This window comes from Lagenorhynchus albirostris, chromosome 17 (genome assembly GCF_949774975.1).
Source record: "Lagenorhynchus albirostris chromosome 17, mLagAlb1.1, whole genome shotgun sequence".
Taxonomy (NCBI): Eukaryota; Metazoa; Chordata; class Mammalia; order Artiodactyla; family Delphinidae; genus Lagenorhynchus; species Lagenorhynchus albirostris.
In genome coordinates, this window is record NC_083111.1 from 32,568,387 (window position 1) to 32,591,156 (window position 22,770).

A 22,770-nucleotide genomic window follows, 5' to 3' on the forward strand; every position below is an offset into this window, starting at 1 on the left:
GGCTCTTCTCAACTTGCTCAAGGACTCAGCTACTACACAAACTACTCACTTACACTGAGCCTGCAATTGCTGGCCTTGACTGGGCTCCACCAAGCTACCATAGTACTGAAGTATCCCTCTAGACCAGGGCTCAGCAAAGCACAGCCTGTGGGCGAAACCTCACCATTGCCTCTTTTTGTAAATAAAGATTTAGTGGAACATAGCCACGCCCATTTATTTTCATACTGTCTATGGCTGTTTTCACACTGCAATGGCAGAGACTGTATGGTCTGCAAAATCTAAAATATTAATGAGGTAGCCCTTTCTTTGCAGACAAAGTTTGTCAACCCTGCCCCAGACCCACATTATATTGACAAATATCTCATTATCCCATGGACAATCGTAAAACCACAAGCAAGAGGAACAATGGAATCATAACCCTTTGTTATTTCTCTCATGGATCTTTCTTACATATATGTCTATAAGCTGGTACTTTTTCCACATTAACCATAATCTACTTTTCTAGGATAGGCTACACCACCTCAGAACTATTGTAACACCTGTTTCAATCTCTATTTTCATGTGGTAATTTCTCATTTGCCATAAGAGGTGGTGTGTGGACAGTGGTTTCTATTTTTCCAGCATCCAGGCAGTTACCTTTCCCACCGTGAGCAGCTTTGGTAGGACTTTCAGTCAAGGTGCCCTGCCCTCCTCTAACCAAAGATAGGCTTGAGACCCAAATGGCCCATTAGGACTCCTTTCCCGCAATTTCACATCTGGAATATCATGACTCATGGACAGAAATTTAGTGAGAGTTGATTTGTACCTGCATCAGTGCCCTTCCAAGACTCTTCATTCCTGCTGCTCTGCAAATTGTCCTTTCCAAGCCTCGTTCTTCAGATGTAAATTCCTTTTTAAATTAAGTTGGCCAGATCAGTGTGTCACTTGTAAGCAGACCCAGCTGATACAATAGGTCCATAAAAACCTGCAGGGTAGGAGAATTTGTCTCTAAGGAATCTGATTCCTTCTGAAGAAAATAGTACTAGGGGAGAAAGGTCTTGATTTGAATGTATAAAACCTTAGAAGAGGGCTTCCCTGGTGGCGCAGTGGTTGAGAGTCCGCCTGCCAATGCAGGGGACATGGGTTTGTGTCCCGGTCCGGGAAGATCCCACATGCCGCAGAGCGGCTGGGCCCGTGAGCCATGGCCGCTGAGCCTGCGCATCCGGAGCCTGTGCTCCGCAACGGGAGAGGCCACAGCAGTGAGAGGCCAGCGTACCGCAAAAAAAAAAGTTATTTTTAATTCAATTATCAAATGCAGAAACATATAAAGGAATATGAACACCATTTCACATATATTAAATTAGTCCCAATAGTTAATGACAGTGATTTCCTATTGTTGACGTAATTTTAATTCTTTAGGACTAGCAGCTGATTTCTTTGTGACAACATAGTACACCATTAGTATTAAGCATCAGAGACTACCTCTCCATGGCTTCCACTTGGGGACATCTGCTCATCTGTGATGGCAAAGGCACAGGTGAGGGTTTTTAATGCCTTTAACATGTAACTGACAAGATAACAAAGCAGAGCCCACTACATCTGATTCTTGACATTCACACCAGAGGGTGTTTGGGGATGCTAGGAAGGTCCCCAAAGGAGAGAAGAAATGAAAATTTCCTCTGCGAAGGCAATTCCTGCATCACTTGAACTGTAGGAAAGAACTCTCCAGATCATTCAGCCCACCGACTATCTGAGGAAGGAATCCCCTTCAGAAAAACCCCTGAAATATCACGTGTCACTAGAGCTGTCCAGGTGAATACCATCAATGATGGTGAGCTCATTACCTTTAAGGCAGCTTGATTGATTTTTAGATAGCACAAATTGTTAGAAACTTCTAACAACTCTGAATTGAATAAAACCACACACACAGAAAACGCTACTCCCTCTTCCTTGTGGCCATCCTTCACACCTACCTTGATCATACTTTTCATAGCCCACTAAATCTTCTCAACTCCTAACCTCACACCACAGAAGCTCCAAATCATTTTTAATGTGGATGCATTGAGTTTTTACTTTCCTACCTGTAGAGGTCAATCAGGTCCTATCAGGAAAGGTATGGCTCACTGAAATTTAGTAACTTGAGGACAGTTTAACAAAGGGACCATTTACAAAAGTGTGAGCACAGGGTAGGGAAACTAAAAGGGATTGTACAATACCCCAGGGTATTACCACTCCAGGCTTGAACGAACAAGGAAAGCAGTTAGCAGAACTGGATACAGGGCCAGCCAAGTAAAGAGGATTGCCTGGCAGGAGCTGTAACCTTCAGCTTCAGAGGGCAGCCTCACAGGGCAGGGCTTGGTGGAATAAATACCCCTCCCTCACTCTTCTCCTTGACTCTAATCTCCTGCCAGAGGTTTTCACTGGCTAAACGTAATTGGAAACTTGAGGGAAAGGGAGCGCATCAAAGCACTTTATACAAGTTAGATTCCTGGGGCACAGAGCAGAGCGGTGAGCAGACCTGAGGGGCAAATGGAAAATATCTAGCACAGAAGACATCTCATGTCTTGTCTGCCCAACATGCATTCACTTTTATTCTGGTAACAATACCTCTATTTTCTTCTAGGGAACCGCTTCCCACCCACTCTCCTGTCACATGATTTAAGCCCAGTTGATCACACCTCGAACAGCAGGAGAGGTCATGTGACTCAGGACTCAGGTCTGTCCAATCAGCATCACAACCCTCTTAATAATAGTGATTGACTCAGAGATAAACATTAACTCAATGAAGGACAATGCAAAGCAAACACTGTTCTTCTGCAGGAGACGAATGTTCTCCTTTCCCCCAGATTGGTGGATATTAGTCTGGAGCTACTGGAAGCCACAGTGCTCCCCAAAAGAAGAGCCTGGATAAAGAGAAAGTTAACTCAGAGGAAGGCAGAGCCAAGAGCAAGACTCAGCCCTGATAACATTGTTTGAGTTCCTGAATCCAATTGTGCCTGAAATCTACCCTGATTATCCCAGCCTGAAATTTAAATGATATTGAAAAGTTCCTATAGTATAAAGACACTGTTGGGACATAAGTTCAAAGTCTGGCTCCATCACCTTCTAGCTAGGCGACATTGGGAAAACACTTCACTTTATGATCTTCAAGTTCCTTGACTTTAAAACAGGAAATTATAACGCCCTGCCACACTCCTAGGCTTATTGTGAGTACTAAACAAGACCACAGATTTAAAGGTCCCTTGTAAACTGCACGGCACTGTACAAATGTCACAGATTCTTCTTCAGGTCACCCCCACCTTCAGATGTGCCACACTCGGGACCTTGGTAATGCGGTGTTCCACAGTCAGGGGCACACAACATTCTAAAATTACTTCCAAGGCTGAGTAATGACATATTGGAAAGCAGCTGTCAAGAGCAGTGGCAATCTCCACATTGCCAAATAGAAAAAAAAAAAAAGAAAGAAAGAAATTAACAGAATCGGCTTTATTTTAAAGAGACAGACTGGAATCAGCAACTAAGAAATAAAATAATGAGAAAAATTCCACCGAATTAAAAACTATGTCTGAAACAATGTCAGGGCAGAGAAGATGAGAAACAGGCAAACTGAAGAAAAGTGGTCCATGCTCTGGGGTGCTGTGATTCAAGCTGCAATAGTCACAGCTGGGTAGCAACAGAGTCAAAATCAAAAACCATGGAACAGACAAGACGGAGTGCTTCCCTGAGGACAGAGAACTGTTGAAAGGAAAAGCCCATATGTTACAACTATAAAATACTGGGAAAGAAATAAAGCCAGAGGCCAGCAAGTGCGGCAGTAAACCCAAGCTCAGAAAAACAGAAAGATATCAAAGGTTTCACTGCTGAAGCCAACCTGATGGTGAGCAGGGAAGCTGAGAGCACTTCACCAAGTGGCTAAACCCCATGTGGAAATTTCAAAACTGAAATGGGAAAAATCCAAAGCACAGCTAGGAAAATGTGTTACCACAGAGGCAAAAGAGAAAAACATATGTGCAAAATGCTTCAATGTGCTTCTCAGTAGCTCACCTCACAAATACAAATACCAGGCTTGGATAAAGCACTTGGCTTTTTGCTGGTCCAGCAACTCGATTCTACTGTAGATTAAAAGCAAAGAGCAGAGGAAAAATTAACTTGAATTTATAATCCATATGCCACGTGCACCATAGTTTACCAATGGACTAGAAACTGAAAGAAGGGTTAAGTCCAAAGGAAAGTGAAATCTTTCTTGTCCAACTGAAGAAACATAAAGTGCTCAAAAGAAATGTATATTTCAAAAATGATTTTCAGCATCTGAGCAAAGGACTGTGCTAAGTGCTACATAGGATGGGAGATGAAAGCAACATAGTCCTTCCCCCTGCCCTGCCTCACCCCCAAACAGCTAGTAATCCAGTTGAGAATGAAAATCCCACTAGACAAGACAGAATGTAGAATGGAACACAGTGAGTAAGACAAACCAGACTTAGGTGGCTATAGAGCAGGTTTCTGCTCAGTGAAAATCATGAAAAAAGAGACTCACATGACAATTTTCTTCCCTTGTTTGAGTGGGCAGAGGAAGTGAATAAATCAGCTTGAAAGCATTGGTTGATACTTTCCTCTGCCTCCCAACTACCCCTCCCCCAAACACAGCATCAAGTCCTGCCCCTTCCACATCCAGACTGTACCTCGAGTCCTTCTTCCCTCAATCCCTGTTGCTCCTACCCTTGTTCAGGCCACTGTACTCTCTTGCCCGGACCACCCAGATTATCAGCTTATTCCCATTCTCTTTCCCTTATTATCAGTCTTCTACCCAGCATCCAGAGTAATGTTTTTAAATGTAAACTAGAGCAAAACCCTTCCATGGCTGCCAAAACTACAATGAAGTATCAACTCCTTCAAGACCCTGTATCTTCCAGCCTCTGACCACTCCTTCAGGTTCATTTCCTCACTCACTCCAGCTTCACTGACTGCTCAGTTCTCTGAATGCCCCACACTCTTTGCCACCAAAATACTTTAGCATATGCTGTTCGCTGTCTGTGATGCTGTTCCCTCCCACTCTTCCCATAAGTCTTATTTGCCTGGAAGTCTCAATTTAAAAGTCACTCCCTCAGACAAGTCTTTCTGAGCCCCCACCATAAACTAGGTCTCAGAGCACCATGTACTTTTCTTTATCATAGTTGGTAATTACGTATTTATTCTGTGTCTGACTCCTCACAATACTAAAAAGCGAGGAAATTTTCTTCTTGCTCCCCACTATACACCCAGGTCCTAGAATAGTTTGTGGCACCCAGCAGGGGATCAGAAAATATTTGCTGAATGAACATACATGCTCAGCACTAACATGGTGTACAAGAGTAGAAATTATGTCCTCTTTATTCAAAGTGATTCCAATCTAATATATGCAAAACAAATGGAAGCAGAAAAAAATAGAAGAAAATCACATGGAGATCAGATTATATGGAAAGTGCCACAGAGGTGCATAGGCAGTCCATGTATCTTTTTTTTTTTTTTTACGGTACGCGGGCCTCTCACTGTTGTGGCCTCTCCCGTTGCGGAGCACAGGCTCTGGACACGCAGGCTCAGCAGCCATGGCTCATGGGCCCAGCCGCTCTGCAGCATGTGGGATCTTCCCGGACCGGGGCACCAACCCGTGTCCCCTGCATCGGCAGGCGGACTCTCAACCACTGCACCACCAGGGAAGCCCCCATGTATCTTAGAAAACAGAAAACACTAAATAAAGAAAAGGTATTCTTTTAGGTCATTTCTATCTTCAGGGAAATCCCCATGGAGTCATTGGTAACCACAATTTTCTACAAAGGTAGAACCAAGAATAAAGAAAAAAAAAAGCAAAATAAAACCCACCTACCTGTCCATAAGCAGAGACCAAAGGATCTCGGCTTACTAACCCAGGATTGCAACACACGGATAGCCAACTGTGCCAGCAGCACTGAAGCTGTGCTGGCCGCCAGTGCAGGTCCCAAATCTGCACCACCTGAGCAGTACAGAAATCAGAAGAAGAAAGTAACGCCAAAATTGGTTCCACTTGGAGACATAGCATTGGAAAGCATCACACCCACACTTACAACAAGGAACAAGCTAGACAAACGGCAAATTAACAATTTTTCATGAACTCATCAGAAAGCGGAGGTCACGGAGCCAATAACCAACCCAGAATCTGAGGAAAAACAGGCATCCACAGGAAGAAACAGGACCCAGGCCTTTGCCTGGCTGGGACAAACACCTCTGGACACCATATAAGCCATTAGGAAGAATTGAGCTAGAAATGTTTAACAAATTGCTGAAGGCCAATCGTAGGCTTGCTAAGGGCTGCAGTAATAGGAAAAGCTGGGTATGTGGGAGCTTCCTGTACTATCTTTGCAACTCTTCTGTTAAGTCTAAAATTATTTAAAACAAAAACTGATGGGGGACTCATGAACACTACTGAGTGTGGACAGAGGCAAACAGAAAAAAACATCTCATGGGAGGTCTCGCATCCCAGGCATGCATGCTACTCTCAAAAGAATATCCATGTAGATGACCTCACTCACCTAAATTATGGAAAAAAAAAACAGGAATTCTAATGACTCAGCCCACAGAACCAACAACTAGAAGTTCTTCACCCCTGAAAAACTACAGATATATTTATTTTGCATTCCTAGAAATTATAATAAAGGTTCACATCACATTAATGGAAATAAATTCAGAAGGGAGGTATGGGATGCATGGAGCAATGGGACGCAAAAAACCAGAACACCCGTTGGTAAATTTAAGTAAGAACTGACTATAAAAATAATGAGGATGGGGGCAAGGGGTATATGAGAACTCTCAATACTTTCCACTCAATTTTGCCATGAACCTAAAACGGCTCTAAAAAATAGTCTACTTTTTAAAAAAATACATAAATGATAACTTTTTTGTACTGAGAAACAAAATGGAATTAAAATACTAGATAAAAATGGCACAGAAGATGGAAAAGCCTCTCACAGCAGACCATGGGAGGAGTATTTAAACGAAGTTAAAGCATTCTAAAAATACTAATCTTGTTCAGGAGGAAGACAGAAATATTGATTTACTATAGACTTTGTTAAAAACTATATGATTAAGTACTTCCGTTTAAAACTCAGGTTCAAGATGGCAACACACACACTGAATCTACAGATACAAATAGAACAACTTCCTCTGAAAAAACCTAAAAACTGAGCAACTTCTATAAATGGGGCCAAGGAGAAGGCCCACAGGCAGCACGTGAGAAGGGCTGGGACTCAGTCTCGGCATAAACGCCACCCCTACTCCTCCCCCACGCCCCCTCCCCGCCCCAGTCAGGAGGGAACTCAACAGCCAGAGTGTCTCCGAGGAGCAAAGGATCTGAACCCCACACCAGGCACCCCAACTTCCAAGACCTGCACCTGAGAGGCGAGCCCCCAAACGTCTAGCTTTGAAAACCAAGGGGCTCTTATGCCCAAGACCCACAAGGCTGTAGCGACGTGAGAAACAGCTTTTCCGGGCCTGGTGCTGGGACTCACCTGCTCCAGGGCCCTGTGTGGAGCAGCCGCTGGGCGCCCAGACTTTGTGGTCGGGAGGCTCGTCTGCTTGTCCTGCAGCTTCGGCCTGAGGTCAGGCCTCTGATTTGACACACATCTGGGGCCTTAAGGGAGTGCTCTCTGCCTGGGAGACTGGCGGGCGCTGTCTCCGGACCCGTCCTCCGCCTAGCCCAGCCGGACACCAGCTTAGCGCCTGAGAACATCCACCGCCTCCCAGAAGGGAGCTCCTACGCGCCTCTGCTGCCCAGGGCGGTCTTTGCAGAGGCGGCCAAAAGATGCCCCGTGATCACCTGGCTCTGGGAGCAATTCCCCATTGGTCAGAAAAGTAGCCAGACCTTAGAAAGGTACTAAGCCTGCCAGGTCTCAGAGTTCGTAATGGTGGACAGTGGTGGAAACTCAGGATGCCAGAGCTCAGGCTTCCCTAGGTAAACACTTGCTTTCTGCATTTGTCAGCTTGAGTGAAAGGCCCTGCATGCTTTTTGCTTTGCAAACTTTCCCTCATCTCTCAAGTTGCACCCCTTCAAGAAGTGTTCCCTGGCCCCTCCGTCTGGGCTTCCACAGGACACAAGGCACACCTGAATCTTAGCCCTTTACCACAGTGGATGTGTTACTTTACCTGATTCCCAATTAGACTGAAAGACCCCTGAGGGTAGAGGCTAATTCTTTTTTTTTCTTTCTGTTTTTAACTTATAGTTGATTTATAAGTTTCAGGTGTACAACATAGTAATTCACAATTTTTAAAGGTTGTAATCCATTTATAGTTACTGCAAAATATTGGCTATATTCCCTGTGCTGTATAATATATTCTGTAGCTTATTTATTTTATAAAGAGTAGTTTGTACCTCTTAATCCTCTACCCTATCTTATGCCTCCCCCCAACCCTCTCCCAACTGGTAACTACTAGTTTGTTCTCTGTAAATCGGTTTTATTTTTTAGACTCCACATATAAGTGATATCATACAGTATTTATCTTTCTCTGTCAAACTTATTCCACTAAGTGAGATACCCTCCAAGTCCATCTATGTTGTTGCAAATGGCAGAATTTCATTCTTTTTTATGGCTGAGTAATATTCCATTGTGTATATCTACCACCTCTTCTTTATCCATTCATCAGTTGATGGACACTTAGGGTGCTACCACCATATCTTGGCTATTGTAAACAATGCCACTATGAATGTTGGGATGCATATATCATTTTGAATTAATGTTTTTGTTTTCTTCAGATATACAACCAGGAGTGGAATTGCTAGGTCATATGGCAGTTCTATTTTTAGATTTTTGAGAAACTGCCATACTGTTTTCCACAGTGGCTGCACCAATTTACATTCCCACCAACAGTGTAGAAGCATTCCCGTTTCTCCACATCCTCACTCGTATTTGTTATTTGTGGTCTTTTTGATGATAGCTATTCTGACAAGTGTGAGGTGATACCTCATTGTGATTTTGATTTGCATTCTCTGATGATTAGTGATTTTGAGCATCTTTTCATGTGCCTGTTAGCCATCTGTATGTCTTCTTTAGAAAAATGTCTGTTCAGTTCTTCTGCCCATTTTTTAATCAGGTTTTTTTTTTTTTTTTGATGTTGAGTTGTATGAACTGTTAGTATATTTTGGATATTAACCCCTTAAGGGTCATATCATTTGCAAATATTTACCTCCATGCAGTAGGTCATCTTTTTGTTATGTTGATGGTTTCCTTTGCTGTGCAAAAGCTTTTAAGTTTAAGTAGGCCCCATTTGTTTATTTTTGCTTTTGTTTCCTTTGCCTTAGTCAACAGATCCAAAAAAATATTGCTACAATTTATGCAGAGGCTAATTCTTAATAGACTTTTTATTCCCAGGTCCTGGCACAGCTTGTTTGTGAATGAAAAAGAATTAGACACTCCTTATGAATCAACAGAAGATAACTCTATTTCTTAATAAGGCTCCGCACCCAATTTGTGTGGGTTTTTTCCCCACACCAAGCAGTCTTCCAACAGCAGCTGGGTGTCCTACAATTTAACTCAGTCCTAACACTATCTACCTGGAGATAACATCAGATCCCACAAGTTAAGTGCTCAGTCCTACAAGAGTGCTGCCCCCCGCCCCGCACTTCAGATGCAAGTTCAGTTTGTCACTAGTGCTTCCGACAAACCAGCTATAAATTGGATGTTCCAACAAACCCCTCTCTGGGTTCAATTAATTTGCTGGAGCGGCTCACAGAATTCAGAGAAATGTTTTACTTACCAGATTACTGATTTATTATAAAAGGGTGTAACTCGGGAACAGCCAGATGGAAGAGATACATAGATAGGGCAAGGTATACGGAAAGGGCCTGGAGCTTCCATGCTCTCGCCAAGCACATCACTCTCCCCAAGTCTCCCCATGTTCACCAAACCAAAAGCACTCCAAACGTCACTCTTTTGGGTTTTTATGGAGGCTTCATTACATAGGCATGATTGATTAAATTATTGACAACGGATGATTCAACTCAGTCTCCAGACCCTTTCTCCTCTCAGGAGGTTGAGGGGCAGGGCTGAAAGTTTCCACCCTCTGTTCACACAGCTGCCTCCACTGGCAGCCAGCCCCCATCCTTAGGAGCTTTTCAAAAGCAACCTCATTAACATAACAAAAGACACCTTTATTGCTCTCTTCACAGAAAATTCCGAGGATTTTAGGAGCTCTGTGCCAGGAATAGGACAATGACCAAATATATATTTCTTATTATAAAGCACATTATCACACTTAATAATTACCATTACCACAAACAACATAAATTAAATGTTCTTAAGTCTTCATGGTCAAATTTTTAAAGCTGTTCTGAATTGCAGATCATTTGTAAATGAATTTCTTTTAAATTAAGAGGGTATTGACATTTCCTGAAAGGAAATTGACATTTCCTGAGAGGGTATTGACATTTAAATTAAGAGGGTATTGACATTTCCTGAAAAATGTTTTCAAAAATTTATCTGTATGTGTCCTAGTTGCATTCATTGTGCTAACAGAAATACCCTACATTAATTCTGTTTCCAAAGTTAATTTGGCAAACATCTGCTACAAGAAAATGGTCCAGCTGGTTTTTGACATGTAGTGACAATAAATAAGTGGTCCTTTTCACATATTGCATGGTGTTTGCTGCAGTTTTCTATTAAAGGGATGTGGTTTTTAAAAGAGAAAAAAGACCACTTAATTTCATGGCCACCCAAGGCACATGGAAACATATGTGACTCATGTGTCTAAACGCCAGACCACTCTTCATAGATTCAAATGGGGTCACATTGCCAGTAATATCTCATATGTTACTGACCCATGTCTCTTATAATTTAACATCACTTACCACATGCCTTACATGTATTAATCTTTTCAACAACCCTATATAGTAAGTATTATCTCGATTTCCAGAGAAATAGTCCACAATTATTAGTTAAGTGGTAGAGCATCTGACACCAAAGTCCATGTTCCTACTGTCCACACACTCTCCACACCAGTGGTTTCTCCACTACCAGGTTTCATGCCCAGTGGACAAGGCCTTCTCTGTGCAAACTTGCATGAGGGCACCTTGTCATGCCTCTGAAGCCCATTGTCAGTCCCCTCCCATCAGACAGAGTGGCACATTTGTACCCACCCTGCAAGCTCTCAGGCACAGAAGAACCATCCAGAAGTGCAGAGGATGCCTCTCTCACCCAATCCAGTGTCCCTCTTTTATATCCAAACAGCAGTTTACCATAGTATCTCTCAGAGCATCTTCTGAAACACTTTCAACTCTGCCTCAGATCCCTCTCTCCCTATGCCAGACCAGAGGACTAAATCTAAGACAGACACTGCAATTCTCCTTCCCAAGGAGCAAAGGTTTTTATCCAAAACCCAATAGCAACCTGATCAGTGCACACTGAGCTGGGTTAAGAGGCAGGCAAGCGCTGAGTTATCATAGGAAATGTAACCAGACAGAAAACGCTGTATTCATCGAAACTCCTTCCATGAAGAATGTGACATGTGGTTGAGAGGAATAGGTTAAAAAGTCACTTGGAGATGGTAAGATCCCACAAGGGTGTGTAAAGGTGGTAGTTAAATGCCTGGTAAGAAGGGGTGGTGGTGGTGGGGCGTCTGGTTAGCCTCTGAGTTTGACTTGTTGGGGGAGGTGAACAAGCTTGGGGCTAGACGGGAAGTGTTCTTGTCAAGGGCTAAGAGCTGAGGGGGGTGGGTCTGCCTCTCCCACAAGGAGCGCTTAACCTTTCCCCAGCTGAACAGGAATTTGAAGAGGCACCATACTGAGAGCCTGAGAATGCCATACAAGCCTGCCCTATAGTTTCCAGCAGTAGGTGTGGCCTGGGCTGCTGCTATGATTCCTACCTTCCATATAACTATTTCTGGAAATGTTTAGCTTTCTTAAATTTAACTCATTTTGTACTTTCAATATTTATAGCACCTGCTTTAAATAGAGCCCTAGGCTATTGTTGTGAGAACACAAGAAAAACATTAGCATCTGGGAAGCTTCAAATGAAGGAACAAAACTATTACATACCAAACACTTAAACAACATAAATGCTTAACTTAAGTAACATTAAATAACACTAGTGAGCACTTAGTATATCTGACACTGTGCTGAGTGCTTTATATGCACTATCTTATTTAATGTGTGTGTGTGCACGCGCACGCGCGCACACACGCACGCACACACACACAGAATACCTTGAGGTAGGTACTAGTATTATCTCCATCTTACAGGTGAGAAACCTAAGACTAAGAGATATTAAATAATTTGCCCAAGGTCCTCCAGCTAACAAAGAGCAGAGCCACTAGAAGTCAGTATGTGAAGGAGATCCACCAAAAGGTGTGGGCAGAACTCAATGGAAGGGATAAGAATAGAAGAGCTGTTGAAGAGGGTCAGAGTGAAAGAAAGCCAGGAAGACAAGACATGCAGTGGAAACAACTTGAGTAAGAGTGCAGATGTCAGAATAAAACTCCAGAATCCAAACTACGACCTGCAAGACAAATCCAGCCCACCATCTGTTTTTGTGCAGCTTAGTTTTGCAAATTAAGAATGGCTTTTGGCTTTTTAACTGGTGAGAGGAGAGGGAGGATCAAAACAAGAATAATATTTGTGGTGCTTCCCTGGTGGCGCAGTGGTTGAGAGTCTGCCTGCCGATGCGGGGGACACGGGTTGGTGCCCCGGTCCGGGAAGATCCCACATGCGGCGAAGCGGCTGGGCCCGTGAGCCATGGCCGCTGAGCCTGCGCGTCCGGAGCCTGTGCTCCACAATGGGAGAGGCCACAACAGTGAGAGGCCCATGTACGGCAAAAAAAAAAAAAAAAAAAAAAAAAAAAAAAAAAAAAATTATTAGTACTAAAATTAGAAAAAAGGCCATAGTTTATAAAACAACAAAGAGGGAAAAAAGAAAATATTTACAAAACATATATCTATCCATTAAATAACTTTGATTTAAAGTATATAAACATTTCCCACAATAATAAACAAACAACACAATTTTTTAAATGGGTAAAATATTTCAACAGATATTTCACCAAAGAAGAAATGTGAGTGGCAGATAATTGCCTGAAAATATGCTTAAAATAATTTTACTCATTAAGAAAATTTCCATTGAAACCACAATGAGATACCACTACACAGCTTAAAAAGTAGCTTAAAAAAACAAACACACAAAGGAAAAATAAGTGATACAAAGAGTTTACAAGGTGAAGTGCCACTGGAACACATACATTTCTGGTGGAAATGCAAAATGTAACACTTTGGGAAAGAGTTTGGCTGTTTCTTCTAAAGAGAGACATAGGGAATTCCCGGGAGTTCCAGTGGTTAGGACTTTGCGCTTTCACTGCAAAGGGCGTGGGTTCAAACCCTGGTCGGGGAACTAAGACCCCACAAGCCAAGCAGTGCAGCCATAAATAAATAAATAACAAATAAATAAATAAATAAAAGTTAAACATATGATCCAGCAATCCAAGCCCTGGGTATTTAGCAAAGAAAACTGAAAACACACGTCCCCACAAATGTTTAGAGCAGATTTATTCATAGTAGCTAAAACCTAGAATGAAGCCAAACATCCATCAACAGGTAAATATATAGATAAATAACACATGGCACATCCATACGATAAGATTCTCAGCAATGAGACAGAGTTAAACGAGCAATAAATAGAACCAAACTACTGATATATGCAAAAATATGGATCAACCTCAAAAACACTATTGTAGGTGAGAGAAGCCAGATACAAAAATCTAAGCACTATGTGATTCTATTTGTATGACATTTTATAGAAGGCAAACTACGGTATAGGGGTTGAAATCAGATAAGCGGTTTCCAGGATCTGGGGCTGAAGGAGTCAATCAGCGTTGCCTGGTTTTGAACTTTATATGAATGGAATAATATAGTATATCTTTTTTCAGGTCTGGCTCCTTTTGGTCAGCAGTACATTTGTGATCTTCATCCATATTCTTGTACAGAGATATTATTTGTTCATTCTCATTTTTATAGTATTCTATGCATAACTATGCCATGATTTACTTATCAAATTGACTGCTGGTGTCACACTCACATTTTAAAATTACAACATAATAGCCTAATTGGCTAAAGTTCTTTTTTAGTTAGATTCTTAAAATTCTTAGTTTTAAATTCTTATTTAAGTCTTAGTTAAGCTCTACAAAATCTAAATGGGATTTTCCTTACCAAGTCACCTCTTAAGCAGATATTAAAACTCAGTATATATATCCATACCATGCATTGATTTTTTAATGAAAAATCCCCTTGATCATTTGGTCAGTTTGGGTTTACCCCCAAATATTATCACATCTGATTTGCCAGTACCTACCCACTCCTAGATTTTCCCCCATCAATGGAATTTCTTTCTTCTTCATGGATTTTCCAATTTAGAGCTGGAGATACTATCACCCTTCCCATTTATGACAGTCAATAATTTCAGAATATTTGTCTATTAGATTATGGTAGTCTTGGCCTTCTCCCCAAACATTATCAAGATACTCCCTGAAGGAAAATAAAGAGGAGTGTTGGTTGTCAGTTCACACACAGTTTAGATGATAAGGGATTCTGCCCCAAACAATGACCATAATTAACTAGGGTAGCTGAGATAGAAGGCAAAACCTGTGAGTACATTACCTTCAATTACTGTGGTAGATGGAGCCACAGGTATATGAGTTAATTTTAAATGAAGAGGTTCTGGCAGGAGTGTGTTTCTGAGTCTCCGAAACCTGCACACATCAAGGTAACAAGGATAGGTTTAAACTTGGTTGAGTATTGAGTTTTTGCATTTTATTGTTGCAGTGAAAATCATGTCATGAACACTCCATTTATTTCTCTACATAAGGATGTTCCTAATTAATCTGTTATTCAAAAGCCACCAGTATTATATTAGTAGCTGCAATATTTCATGACACTGACTAAAGCCCAGAAGCAGGTTCCTGTGGCCCAATTAAGTTTTTTAAAACCTTTTACTCAGCGGGATGCTGCCTACCTGGATCTTTGAATGAAAGGAGATTAATGAAGCTGCAATGCAGATGATTATATTGAAAGTGATGAAGAATTTATTAGAAAGACAATCATCACAGGCTGTACAGTATACGAGGCATAAAACTGCTAAAAGTAATGACAGAGTATAGTTTAGGCAAGTAATGGGCAGTAGTGCTACAAAAGGAGAGCATGGAGATATATTATTTAGTAATAAAGTTCTCATAAAAATTGAAATATGAGGTGGAAAGATTAACACGGTCATACAAGTCATCTTTAATGTTCATAGCCAAGTTCTGGCTTTTAGAAAGAGTAAACTGAATTTATGCTTGTGACAACATGTAAGTCAAAATGCTTATTTATACATTACATGCAAATGACTGCAGACCTTTGGTTTGCAGTTACCAAAGTAATGTTTAGTAGCATTTAAATTTATTACATTAACATTGGATCAGGAGCCGTATTTCTACCTGCCAAATGACTAACATTTGTAGGTCCTATCATCAATAAATAGACTATAGTTCACAGACCCCTGCACTGCTAGTCCCAAATCAATGAACAAAAGATTTCACTTTTTGTTTTTCCACCTTAAACTGAATATAGATGTGTTCTCGTTTACTCCATCCTAATATTCTAATATTATTGACACAAACCTTTCGGTCTTCTGGTATGTTTGCTTCCACGAAGGGGATGCATAGTGCTCTATTTAAGAGCAAGGGCTTTTGATGGAAGTAGACCTAAGTGAAAACCCTAATAGCCAATTACCAGCTGGGTGACCTTAGTTCAATGACTTGATAACTCTGGTCTAATTTTTCTCATCTGTAATAGGGACATAATAATACCAGTCTCATGGTATTATTACAACAATTCAATAAAGTATATAAAAATGTATCTAGCCTATGGTAACTAACTCAATTATTATCATCATAATTATCAGTATCAATACATTCTGGGAGTTTCCATAATAGAAAGTGGCATCAAAATTCTTGAAGGAGAGGCAAAACATACCTTATTCTTCACATAGTCTCATCTCAGCTTCATTTCTAAAGTTAAAGGTCTGAAGGTTAACTTGTGTCTAATGAGGTATGTAAGTAAATTGACAGCCATTTGGATTTAACACAAATGTTTTATAAAAATGCTTGTCTTTTACGATTTCTTAGAAGTGGGTATAAAATTGGAGCTGTAGAATAAAACCAATCTGAATTTTGAGAAAACATAAATATTTACAAAACATTTTATTCTGAATTTGAAACCTTTCCTATTTCATGTCAATCACGTAAAGAATGGGAATAAGATTTCCATTTTAAACACAGTAGTAACAGAGGCCTTAATAAGAAAATGGCATCTGAGTAAACGCCTGATAAAAGTGAATATATAAGCCATATGAAACTCAGAGGAGAGATTTCAGGTAAAGGGAATACCAGTGCAAACACCCTAAAATGCAAAGGAGGGCGTGGTCAGTGGAAGTAGTTCACCATGGTTGTAGTCAATAAGTTGTGCATTGTATACAGAACATCTTAAATCAATAATAAGACTGATTAAATGTTTATTATCTTCATGAACTGACAAGTGTAAACAATATCAGTGATAAAATACTCCTCCCTAAAAAAAAAAAATAGTCTATTGATCTAAGATCTAAACAACTGCTGTGGTTTCTATCGAGCTCAATGGCCTGCTGCCACTGGCCCATCTTTGGAAACATACCAAGAAGGAACAGCACAGGACAAGTGTGTCTGGATCAGATTGAATGGGAACAGGAGCTGTAGATGAGTGGGTCAATGATCAATAGCGTGCTTAGAATATGTACGGCTTTGTAAGCTCTGTTTGGACTTGAGCTTTTACTCTACAAGATGGAAAGCCATTGGATGGGTTAGAGTAGAGGGTTTTCAAGATATTACTCATACGGGCTTCCCTGGTGGCGCAGTGGCTGGGAGTCCGCCTGACGATGCAGGGGACACGGGTTCGTGCCCCGGTCCGGGAAGATCCCACATGCCGCGGAGCGGCTGGGCCCGTGAGCCATGGCCGCTGAGCCTGCGCATCCGGAGCCTGTGCTCCGCAATGGGAGAGGCCACAACAGTGAGAGGCCCGTGTACTGCAAAAAAAAAAAAAAAAAAAAACATATTACTCATGTTTTCAACACACTGATTGCAGTATTGAAAATAGACTTCGGGAGGGGAATGTGATAGTTATGAAAGAGAAAACTGAACTAGATGGTGATTGTTCTCACTACATCCTATTCACGCCACCAGTGAAGGATGAGTCCCATACCCTAAATAGTACAAAATGGCTGAAGATATGACATTCAACTTTGAACAGATGAGATTGACGGCAGTTTATTAGTCAAACATACTCATAACCTGGGAGAGGAGGACTCCACACACTATGCAGGGCAACACAAGAGTTACAAGAATCAGCAGGGGCTGTTGAAGGCAGACTTTGTAGTAACCAGAGACAAGTGGACCACCCCCATTCCAGTTCACATCTTGAGGATGTGATTGGTTTGTCTGAATAATTTTGCAGACTGACAGAGGAGTAAAATATATTAGGTTCAGATCCAGATGGGGTACAGCTGGTCTGGTTAACAGGGGAACTACCTGGGTGTGAAGTCTTTCCCACTGAGCATGGAGCATATTAGCAAAAGCAGAGGAACTCACAGATAAGCTTCTGGGGCTCTGTGATACTCAAAGATGTCAAGGAATACAGTGATAGCTTGGGATAGAAGTAGAATTGGTGAAATTAGTAAGAAAAGAATTGATGCAGAATATATTTTGAAGGTAGAGCCAACAAGAATTGTGGAAGAACTGGATGTGGAATTTGAAAGAGAAGAGTCAAATATGACACTAAAGTGTCTGACTCTAGCAAATGAAAAGATAGTGTCGATTACTGAGAAGGAAAACTATAGGAGTAGTAGTTCACGCTTTATCCACACAATTAAAAACTATGTAGATGTACAAAACATAAACTTTTAATGTACTTATATGGAAATATCTCAAAATATAGTAAGTGAAAAAGCAAGGTACGTGGTATCCAATATAGCATTTAGGATTCATGTTTTAAAAGGGAGAGAAAAAAATAGATATTTGAACTTGCCAGGACACACATTTTAAAAATTTATATGAAGTGTGTAGGAAGCAAAAAACAAGTAATAATAAGAATTACCTGTTAGAAGGAGAGGATAGAAGTTAATTGGGCAGAGATTGGGAGCAAAAGAGGAATATATTCACTATAGTTTATGGTTTCTGATGTTTGTACAATGTGAATGTATTTTTTAGATAAAAATAAATGCTTAAAAAGATATAGGGAGAAATTCTGTTTGAAAAATGTATATAGCTGACAGTCCCTGATACAGTGTCTCCACATATATACCACTGTCTCTTGAAGAAACAATAATAAAAGGGAAAGACAAAAATAAGAAAGAGATGAAGGAGGAGGAAAATAAGAAAAGCAATTACAATAATTATAACAAAAACAATAACATATTAAAACTTAAGACTAAGGAAAAAGGCAGAAACTAATTACTGAATTATAAATATGGCAACCCATTACCTATTGCCATAATTTGGAGATGGAGTCCCAGGAACAGGACTGATAAAATCAGACTTTGAAGTAAAATTATCAGCTCATCATGTTTTGTCCTGAAAGATGATCACCTTTTAAAAAAAAGAAATAAGGCTGATATCACATGGGGGGTTGGTAAAAGTTTAACAAACTATTTGGGAATGTTAATTGCAGCTGTATGGCTGATTAGTAACATGCAAATGTACATACTTCCATTGTGGCTGATTTCAAATTACCAACATGACCTCATATTTCTTCGCTGCTCTTTCTTTCTTTATGTAGATACAAGTTTCAGACCTTTATCATTTTCCTTCTTTCTGAAGAACTTCTTTTACCATTTCTTTCAAGGCAGGTCTATTGGCTACAAATTTCCCCAATTTTTGTTTGTCTGTGAAAATTAATTCTCTTTCATTTTTGTAGGATAATTTTTCTGGGTACAGAATTCTAGATCTTTGGGTTCTTTCTCTCAAAGTTTAAATATTTCACTCCAGTCTCTTCTTGCTTGCATGGTTTCTGAATAAAAGTTCTATATAAGTCTTATCTTGTCCTTCTATAGGTAAGGTGTTTTTCTCTTTTAAGATTTGCTCTGTCTTTAATTTTATGAAGTTTGAATATGATATGCCTAGCTTTTTTTTTTTTCTTTTTAATTTATTCTTCCCTCTGTTCTGAGTTTCCTGGATTTGTGGTGTGGAGTCTGTCATTAATGTCAGGAAGTTCTCAGTCATTATTATTTCAAACATTTCTTCCATTCCTTTCTTCCTCTGCCATCTGGTATTCCCATTATGCATTATGCATTACACCTTTTGTAATTGTCCCTCAGCTTTTGCATATTCTGTTCTTTTTCATTATTATTTCTCTTTGCATTTAAATTTTGAAAGTTTCTATTGACATTTCTTCAAACTTGCTGATACTTTCCTCAGCTGTGTCCAGTCTATTGATGAGTCTATCAAAGGCACACTTCATTTCTGTTACAGTGTTTTTGACTTCTAGGATTTCCTTTTGATTCTTCCTTAGAGTTTCCCTCTGTCTGCTTACATTATGCATCCATCTTTGCATGTTGTCCACTTTTCCCATTAGAGCCCTTACCGTATTTATTAGTTATTTTAAATTCCCTGTCTGATAATACCAACATCTCTGCCAAATATGAGTCCAGTTCTGATATTTGCTCATCTTATCATGCTGTCTTTTTTGTTGTTGTTGTTTGTTTGTTTTTTGTCTTGTAGTCCTTCTTGTAATTTTTGTTAAAGGCTGGAAATGATGTACTGGGTAAAAGGAACTGAGATAAATTGGCCTCTAGTGTGAGGTTTTAAGTTTACCTGACTGGGATTTAGGTTGTGCTTACTGCTTGCTCTAGCTGTAGGAGTGAGAGGTTAAAATTTCCTCTGATATCCTTGTTTTTGTCACTCCTGTAATCTTCAGGTTTCCTTAGATACTTCTTAAATGAGGTCTGAGACATGCAGTTCTTTCACTTGTATTTCCTGTTATTATACAGGAGTTTAAATGATGTGGTGGTAAGGTATGTGGGAGAGGAAGTTTTCTATGGCTGTATGGTAAGGTCTTGGTCTTTTGGTGAGTCTGTATCCCTGCCTATGACTTTCAGTGGTATTTCTCAATTTTCTCCCTCTTAGGTCAAACAGGAAGCCTAGAGAGGGCTGCAGGTGGGTGTTCTCTATTTGGTCACACGTTCTCATTCTTTCCTTTAATTCTTTATATATGCTTTCCCTTTAGTTCTTTTTTTTAAACATATATATTATACCTTCTTGTTGACTACTTTTTTCCTGTGTGAGCACCATACTTTCTCATTATTTTACATGTCTCATAATTTGTATTGAAACCTTTAGAGTTTCCTTAATGTATCAGTTTTGGAAATCAGAACTCCCACTCAAAGTTTGTTGTTACAGCTGTTTGTTTTTTAGTGACTTTCTTGTACTAATTCTATAATGTATATATTACTTTCCTGTTTGGTCACTGAAGTCACCACTCAATTAGCTTGATGGTCAGCTAATGACTGAACAGATTTCTTTAAATATCTTTAAATATCCCAACTTTCGCCAAGGGTCTCTCTATGTGTATGGGGCATACCTTTAACTCTTAGGCAGACATTTTCTAACTCCACCTTAGACTTCACTTCTGCTTTTGCAGAATTACCAGGTCAGATGAAAGGAGAGCTTAGGGCCTTCTGGGGCCTTTCCCAGGAATGTACACAGCCTTTGTGTGCACAGGCCTATGCATACAAAGTGATCTTCTCATTTTCCCAAAATATGCTGAAGTTTTTCAAAGCCTCTGGTTGTTAGGAGATCACCGACTGAAACCCCCCCACTTTGACCAGGGCCAGTTACCTGAGTTGTGTCACAGCAGGAAGTCCAGATAAGGAACATGGTGCTGAAAATTAACCGGGAGAATTCGGGAGAGCTCAAAAGAGGGAGGAGACAGCCAACCTCCCAGAATACTTCATGCTGGAATCCATCTTGGCTGAGAGACGCACGTGCCACCAGGTAGGACCCTGAGTCACACTATGGGCTAAGCAAGATGATTGGCCAGAGGCAACCCAGAAAGTAACCCTCCTACCATAAAACCTGAGACTGCAAGCCACATGGCAGAGCAGTTCTCCTAGTTTCCCCTACCCTGCTGCTCTCTGCCTGGTGCCCCTTTCCTATACTAAAGTCTCTTGTTTTGTCAGCACGTGTGTCTCCTCAGACAATTAATTTCTGAGTGTTAGACAAGAGCCCACTCTCAGGCCCTGGAAGGGGTTCCCCTTCCTGCAACATTTTGACATCTTATTCCCCAGTTTTTCCTTTTAGGTTGTTTGGTGAACTTCTTATTAGTCCCAATGTTACTTCAGACAGATTGACATTAAACAATTGTCATTAATTTTCCTTGAAACTTTCCCTGTAGATAGGCTTGTTCATACAAGGTAAGGACTCTGTCAGATCATATCAAGACATGAGAATAGAGCTTTTCATAGACCTGCCAGGTAAGTCAAATAGTAATAATTCTATGTGTGGGGGGCTTTTGGGATACTTCAAATTGATTCTGCTCCCTCAAAAGTTGCTGCTAGATTGGTGGCTTTCCAGCTATAGTAGTTGTAAGGCTGTTCCATTTTCAGGACTACCACAGAGTTAAGGACAGGGGGATAGAGCAGGTTAAAGCCCTACAAGGCTTGTTCTTCATTTAAAGATTCAACCATTTTTCTTGGATAATCATTCCCTGGATTGTTGAAAATCATTGGTTAATTTTCAGGGTTCTGAAAATATTGATTTTGACAGTTTTTGCCAGTGTTCTCATTACTTCTATGGAGGAGTATATATTTGGAGGTCCTTACTTGACATACCTTTCATTAGTCAATATATACAAGAGTGTGTCCCCTGCCAGTGAAGATGATATAGGTAATAGAGCTGTTTGAAGATGGAGAATAGAGTATTGTTTTCCGAGGAGAGAAATATCTCCATAGCCACTCTCTTGTGGCCCGAATTCCATGAAGTTTATTTTATTTTATTTTTTAACACCTTTATGGGAGTGTAATTGCTTTACAATGGTGCGTTAGTTTCTACTTTATAACAAAGTGAGTCAGCTATACATATACATATATCCCCATATCTCCTCCCTCTTGCTTCTCCCTCCCACCCCTCTAATTACAATAGCCAGGACATGGAAGCAACCTAAGTGTCCATCGACAGATGAATGGATAAAGAGGATGTGACACATATAGACAACGGAATATTACTCATACGTGAAGTTTATGAAACACGGTATGCTCTGCAGCTTCTGATGCCCAGCTATACTTTGCTATTTTGCTTGAGTAAGGAGGATAGCTTTCACTCTACTCTGACAGAAAAAAGAAGTACAGCTTCCTTGTTTCTTTATGCACTAGAGAAACCCAGGTTATAAAGAACACACACACACACTTGCTTTCATTTCAACATTGTAAATATAAAATTGTATCATAACAATGGGAATATGTTATTTTAAAAGCAACAGGTATGAACATATCATTGTCCCAGGGAGTATAATAGAAAGGAGAATTTTCCAGGGATCTTTGTTTTGAAAAATATAGTGATACTAGGAAAGAGTTCAAAAGTCAGGGAAAGAGAGAAAGGAGACTTCCCGGTTGGCTTCATGATTAAATATATTTATCTCCTCTCATCAACCCTGAGGCAGCGAAGAATGAAAATTAAACTCTGCCTTTACACTTTACTTCTGTTACAACACTCCTCAACCCAACCCTTCTTGCTCTGTTCATCCAAA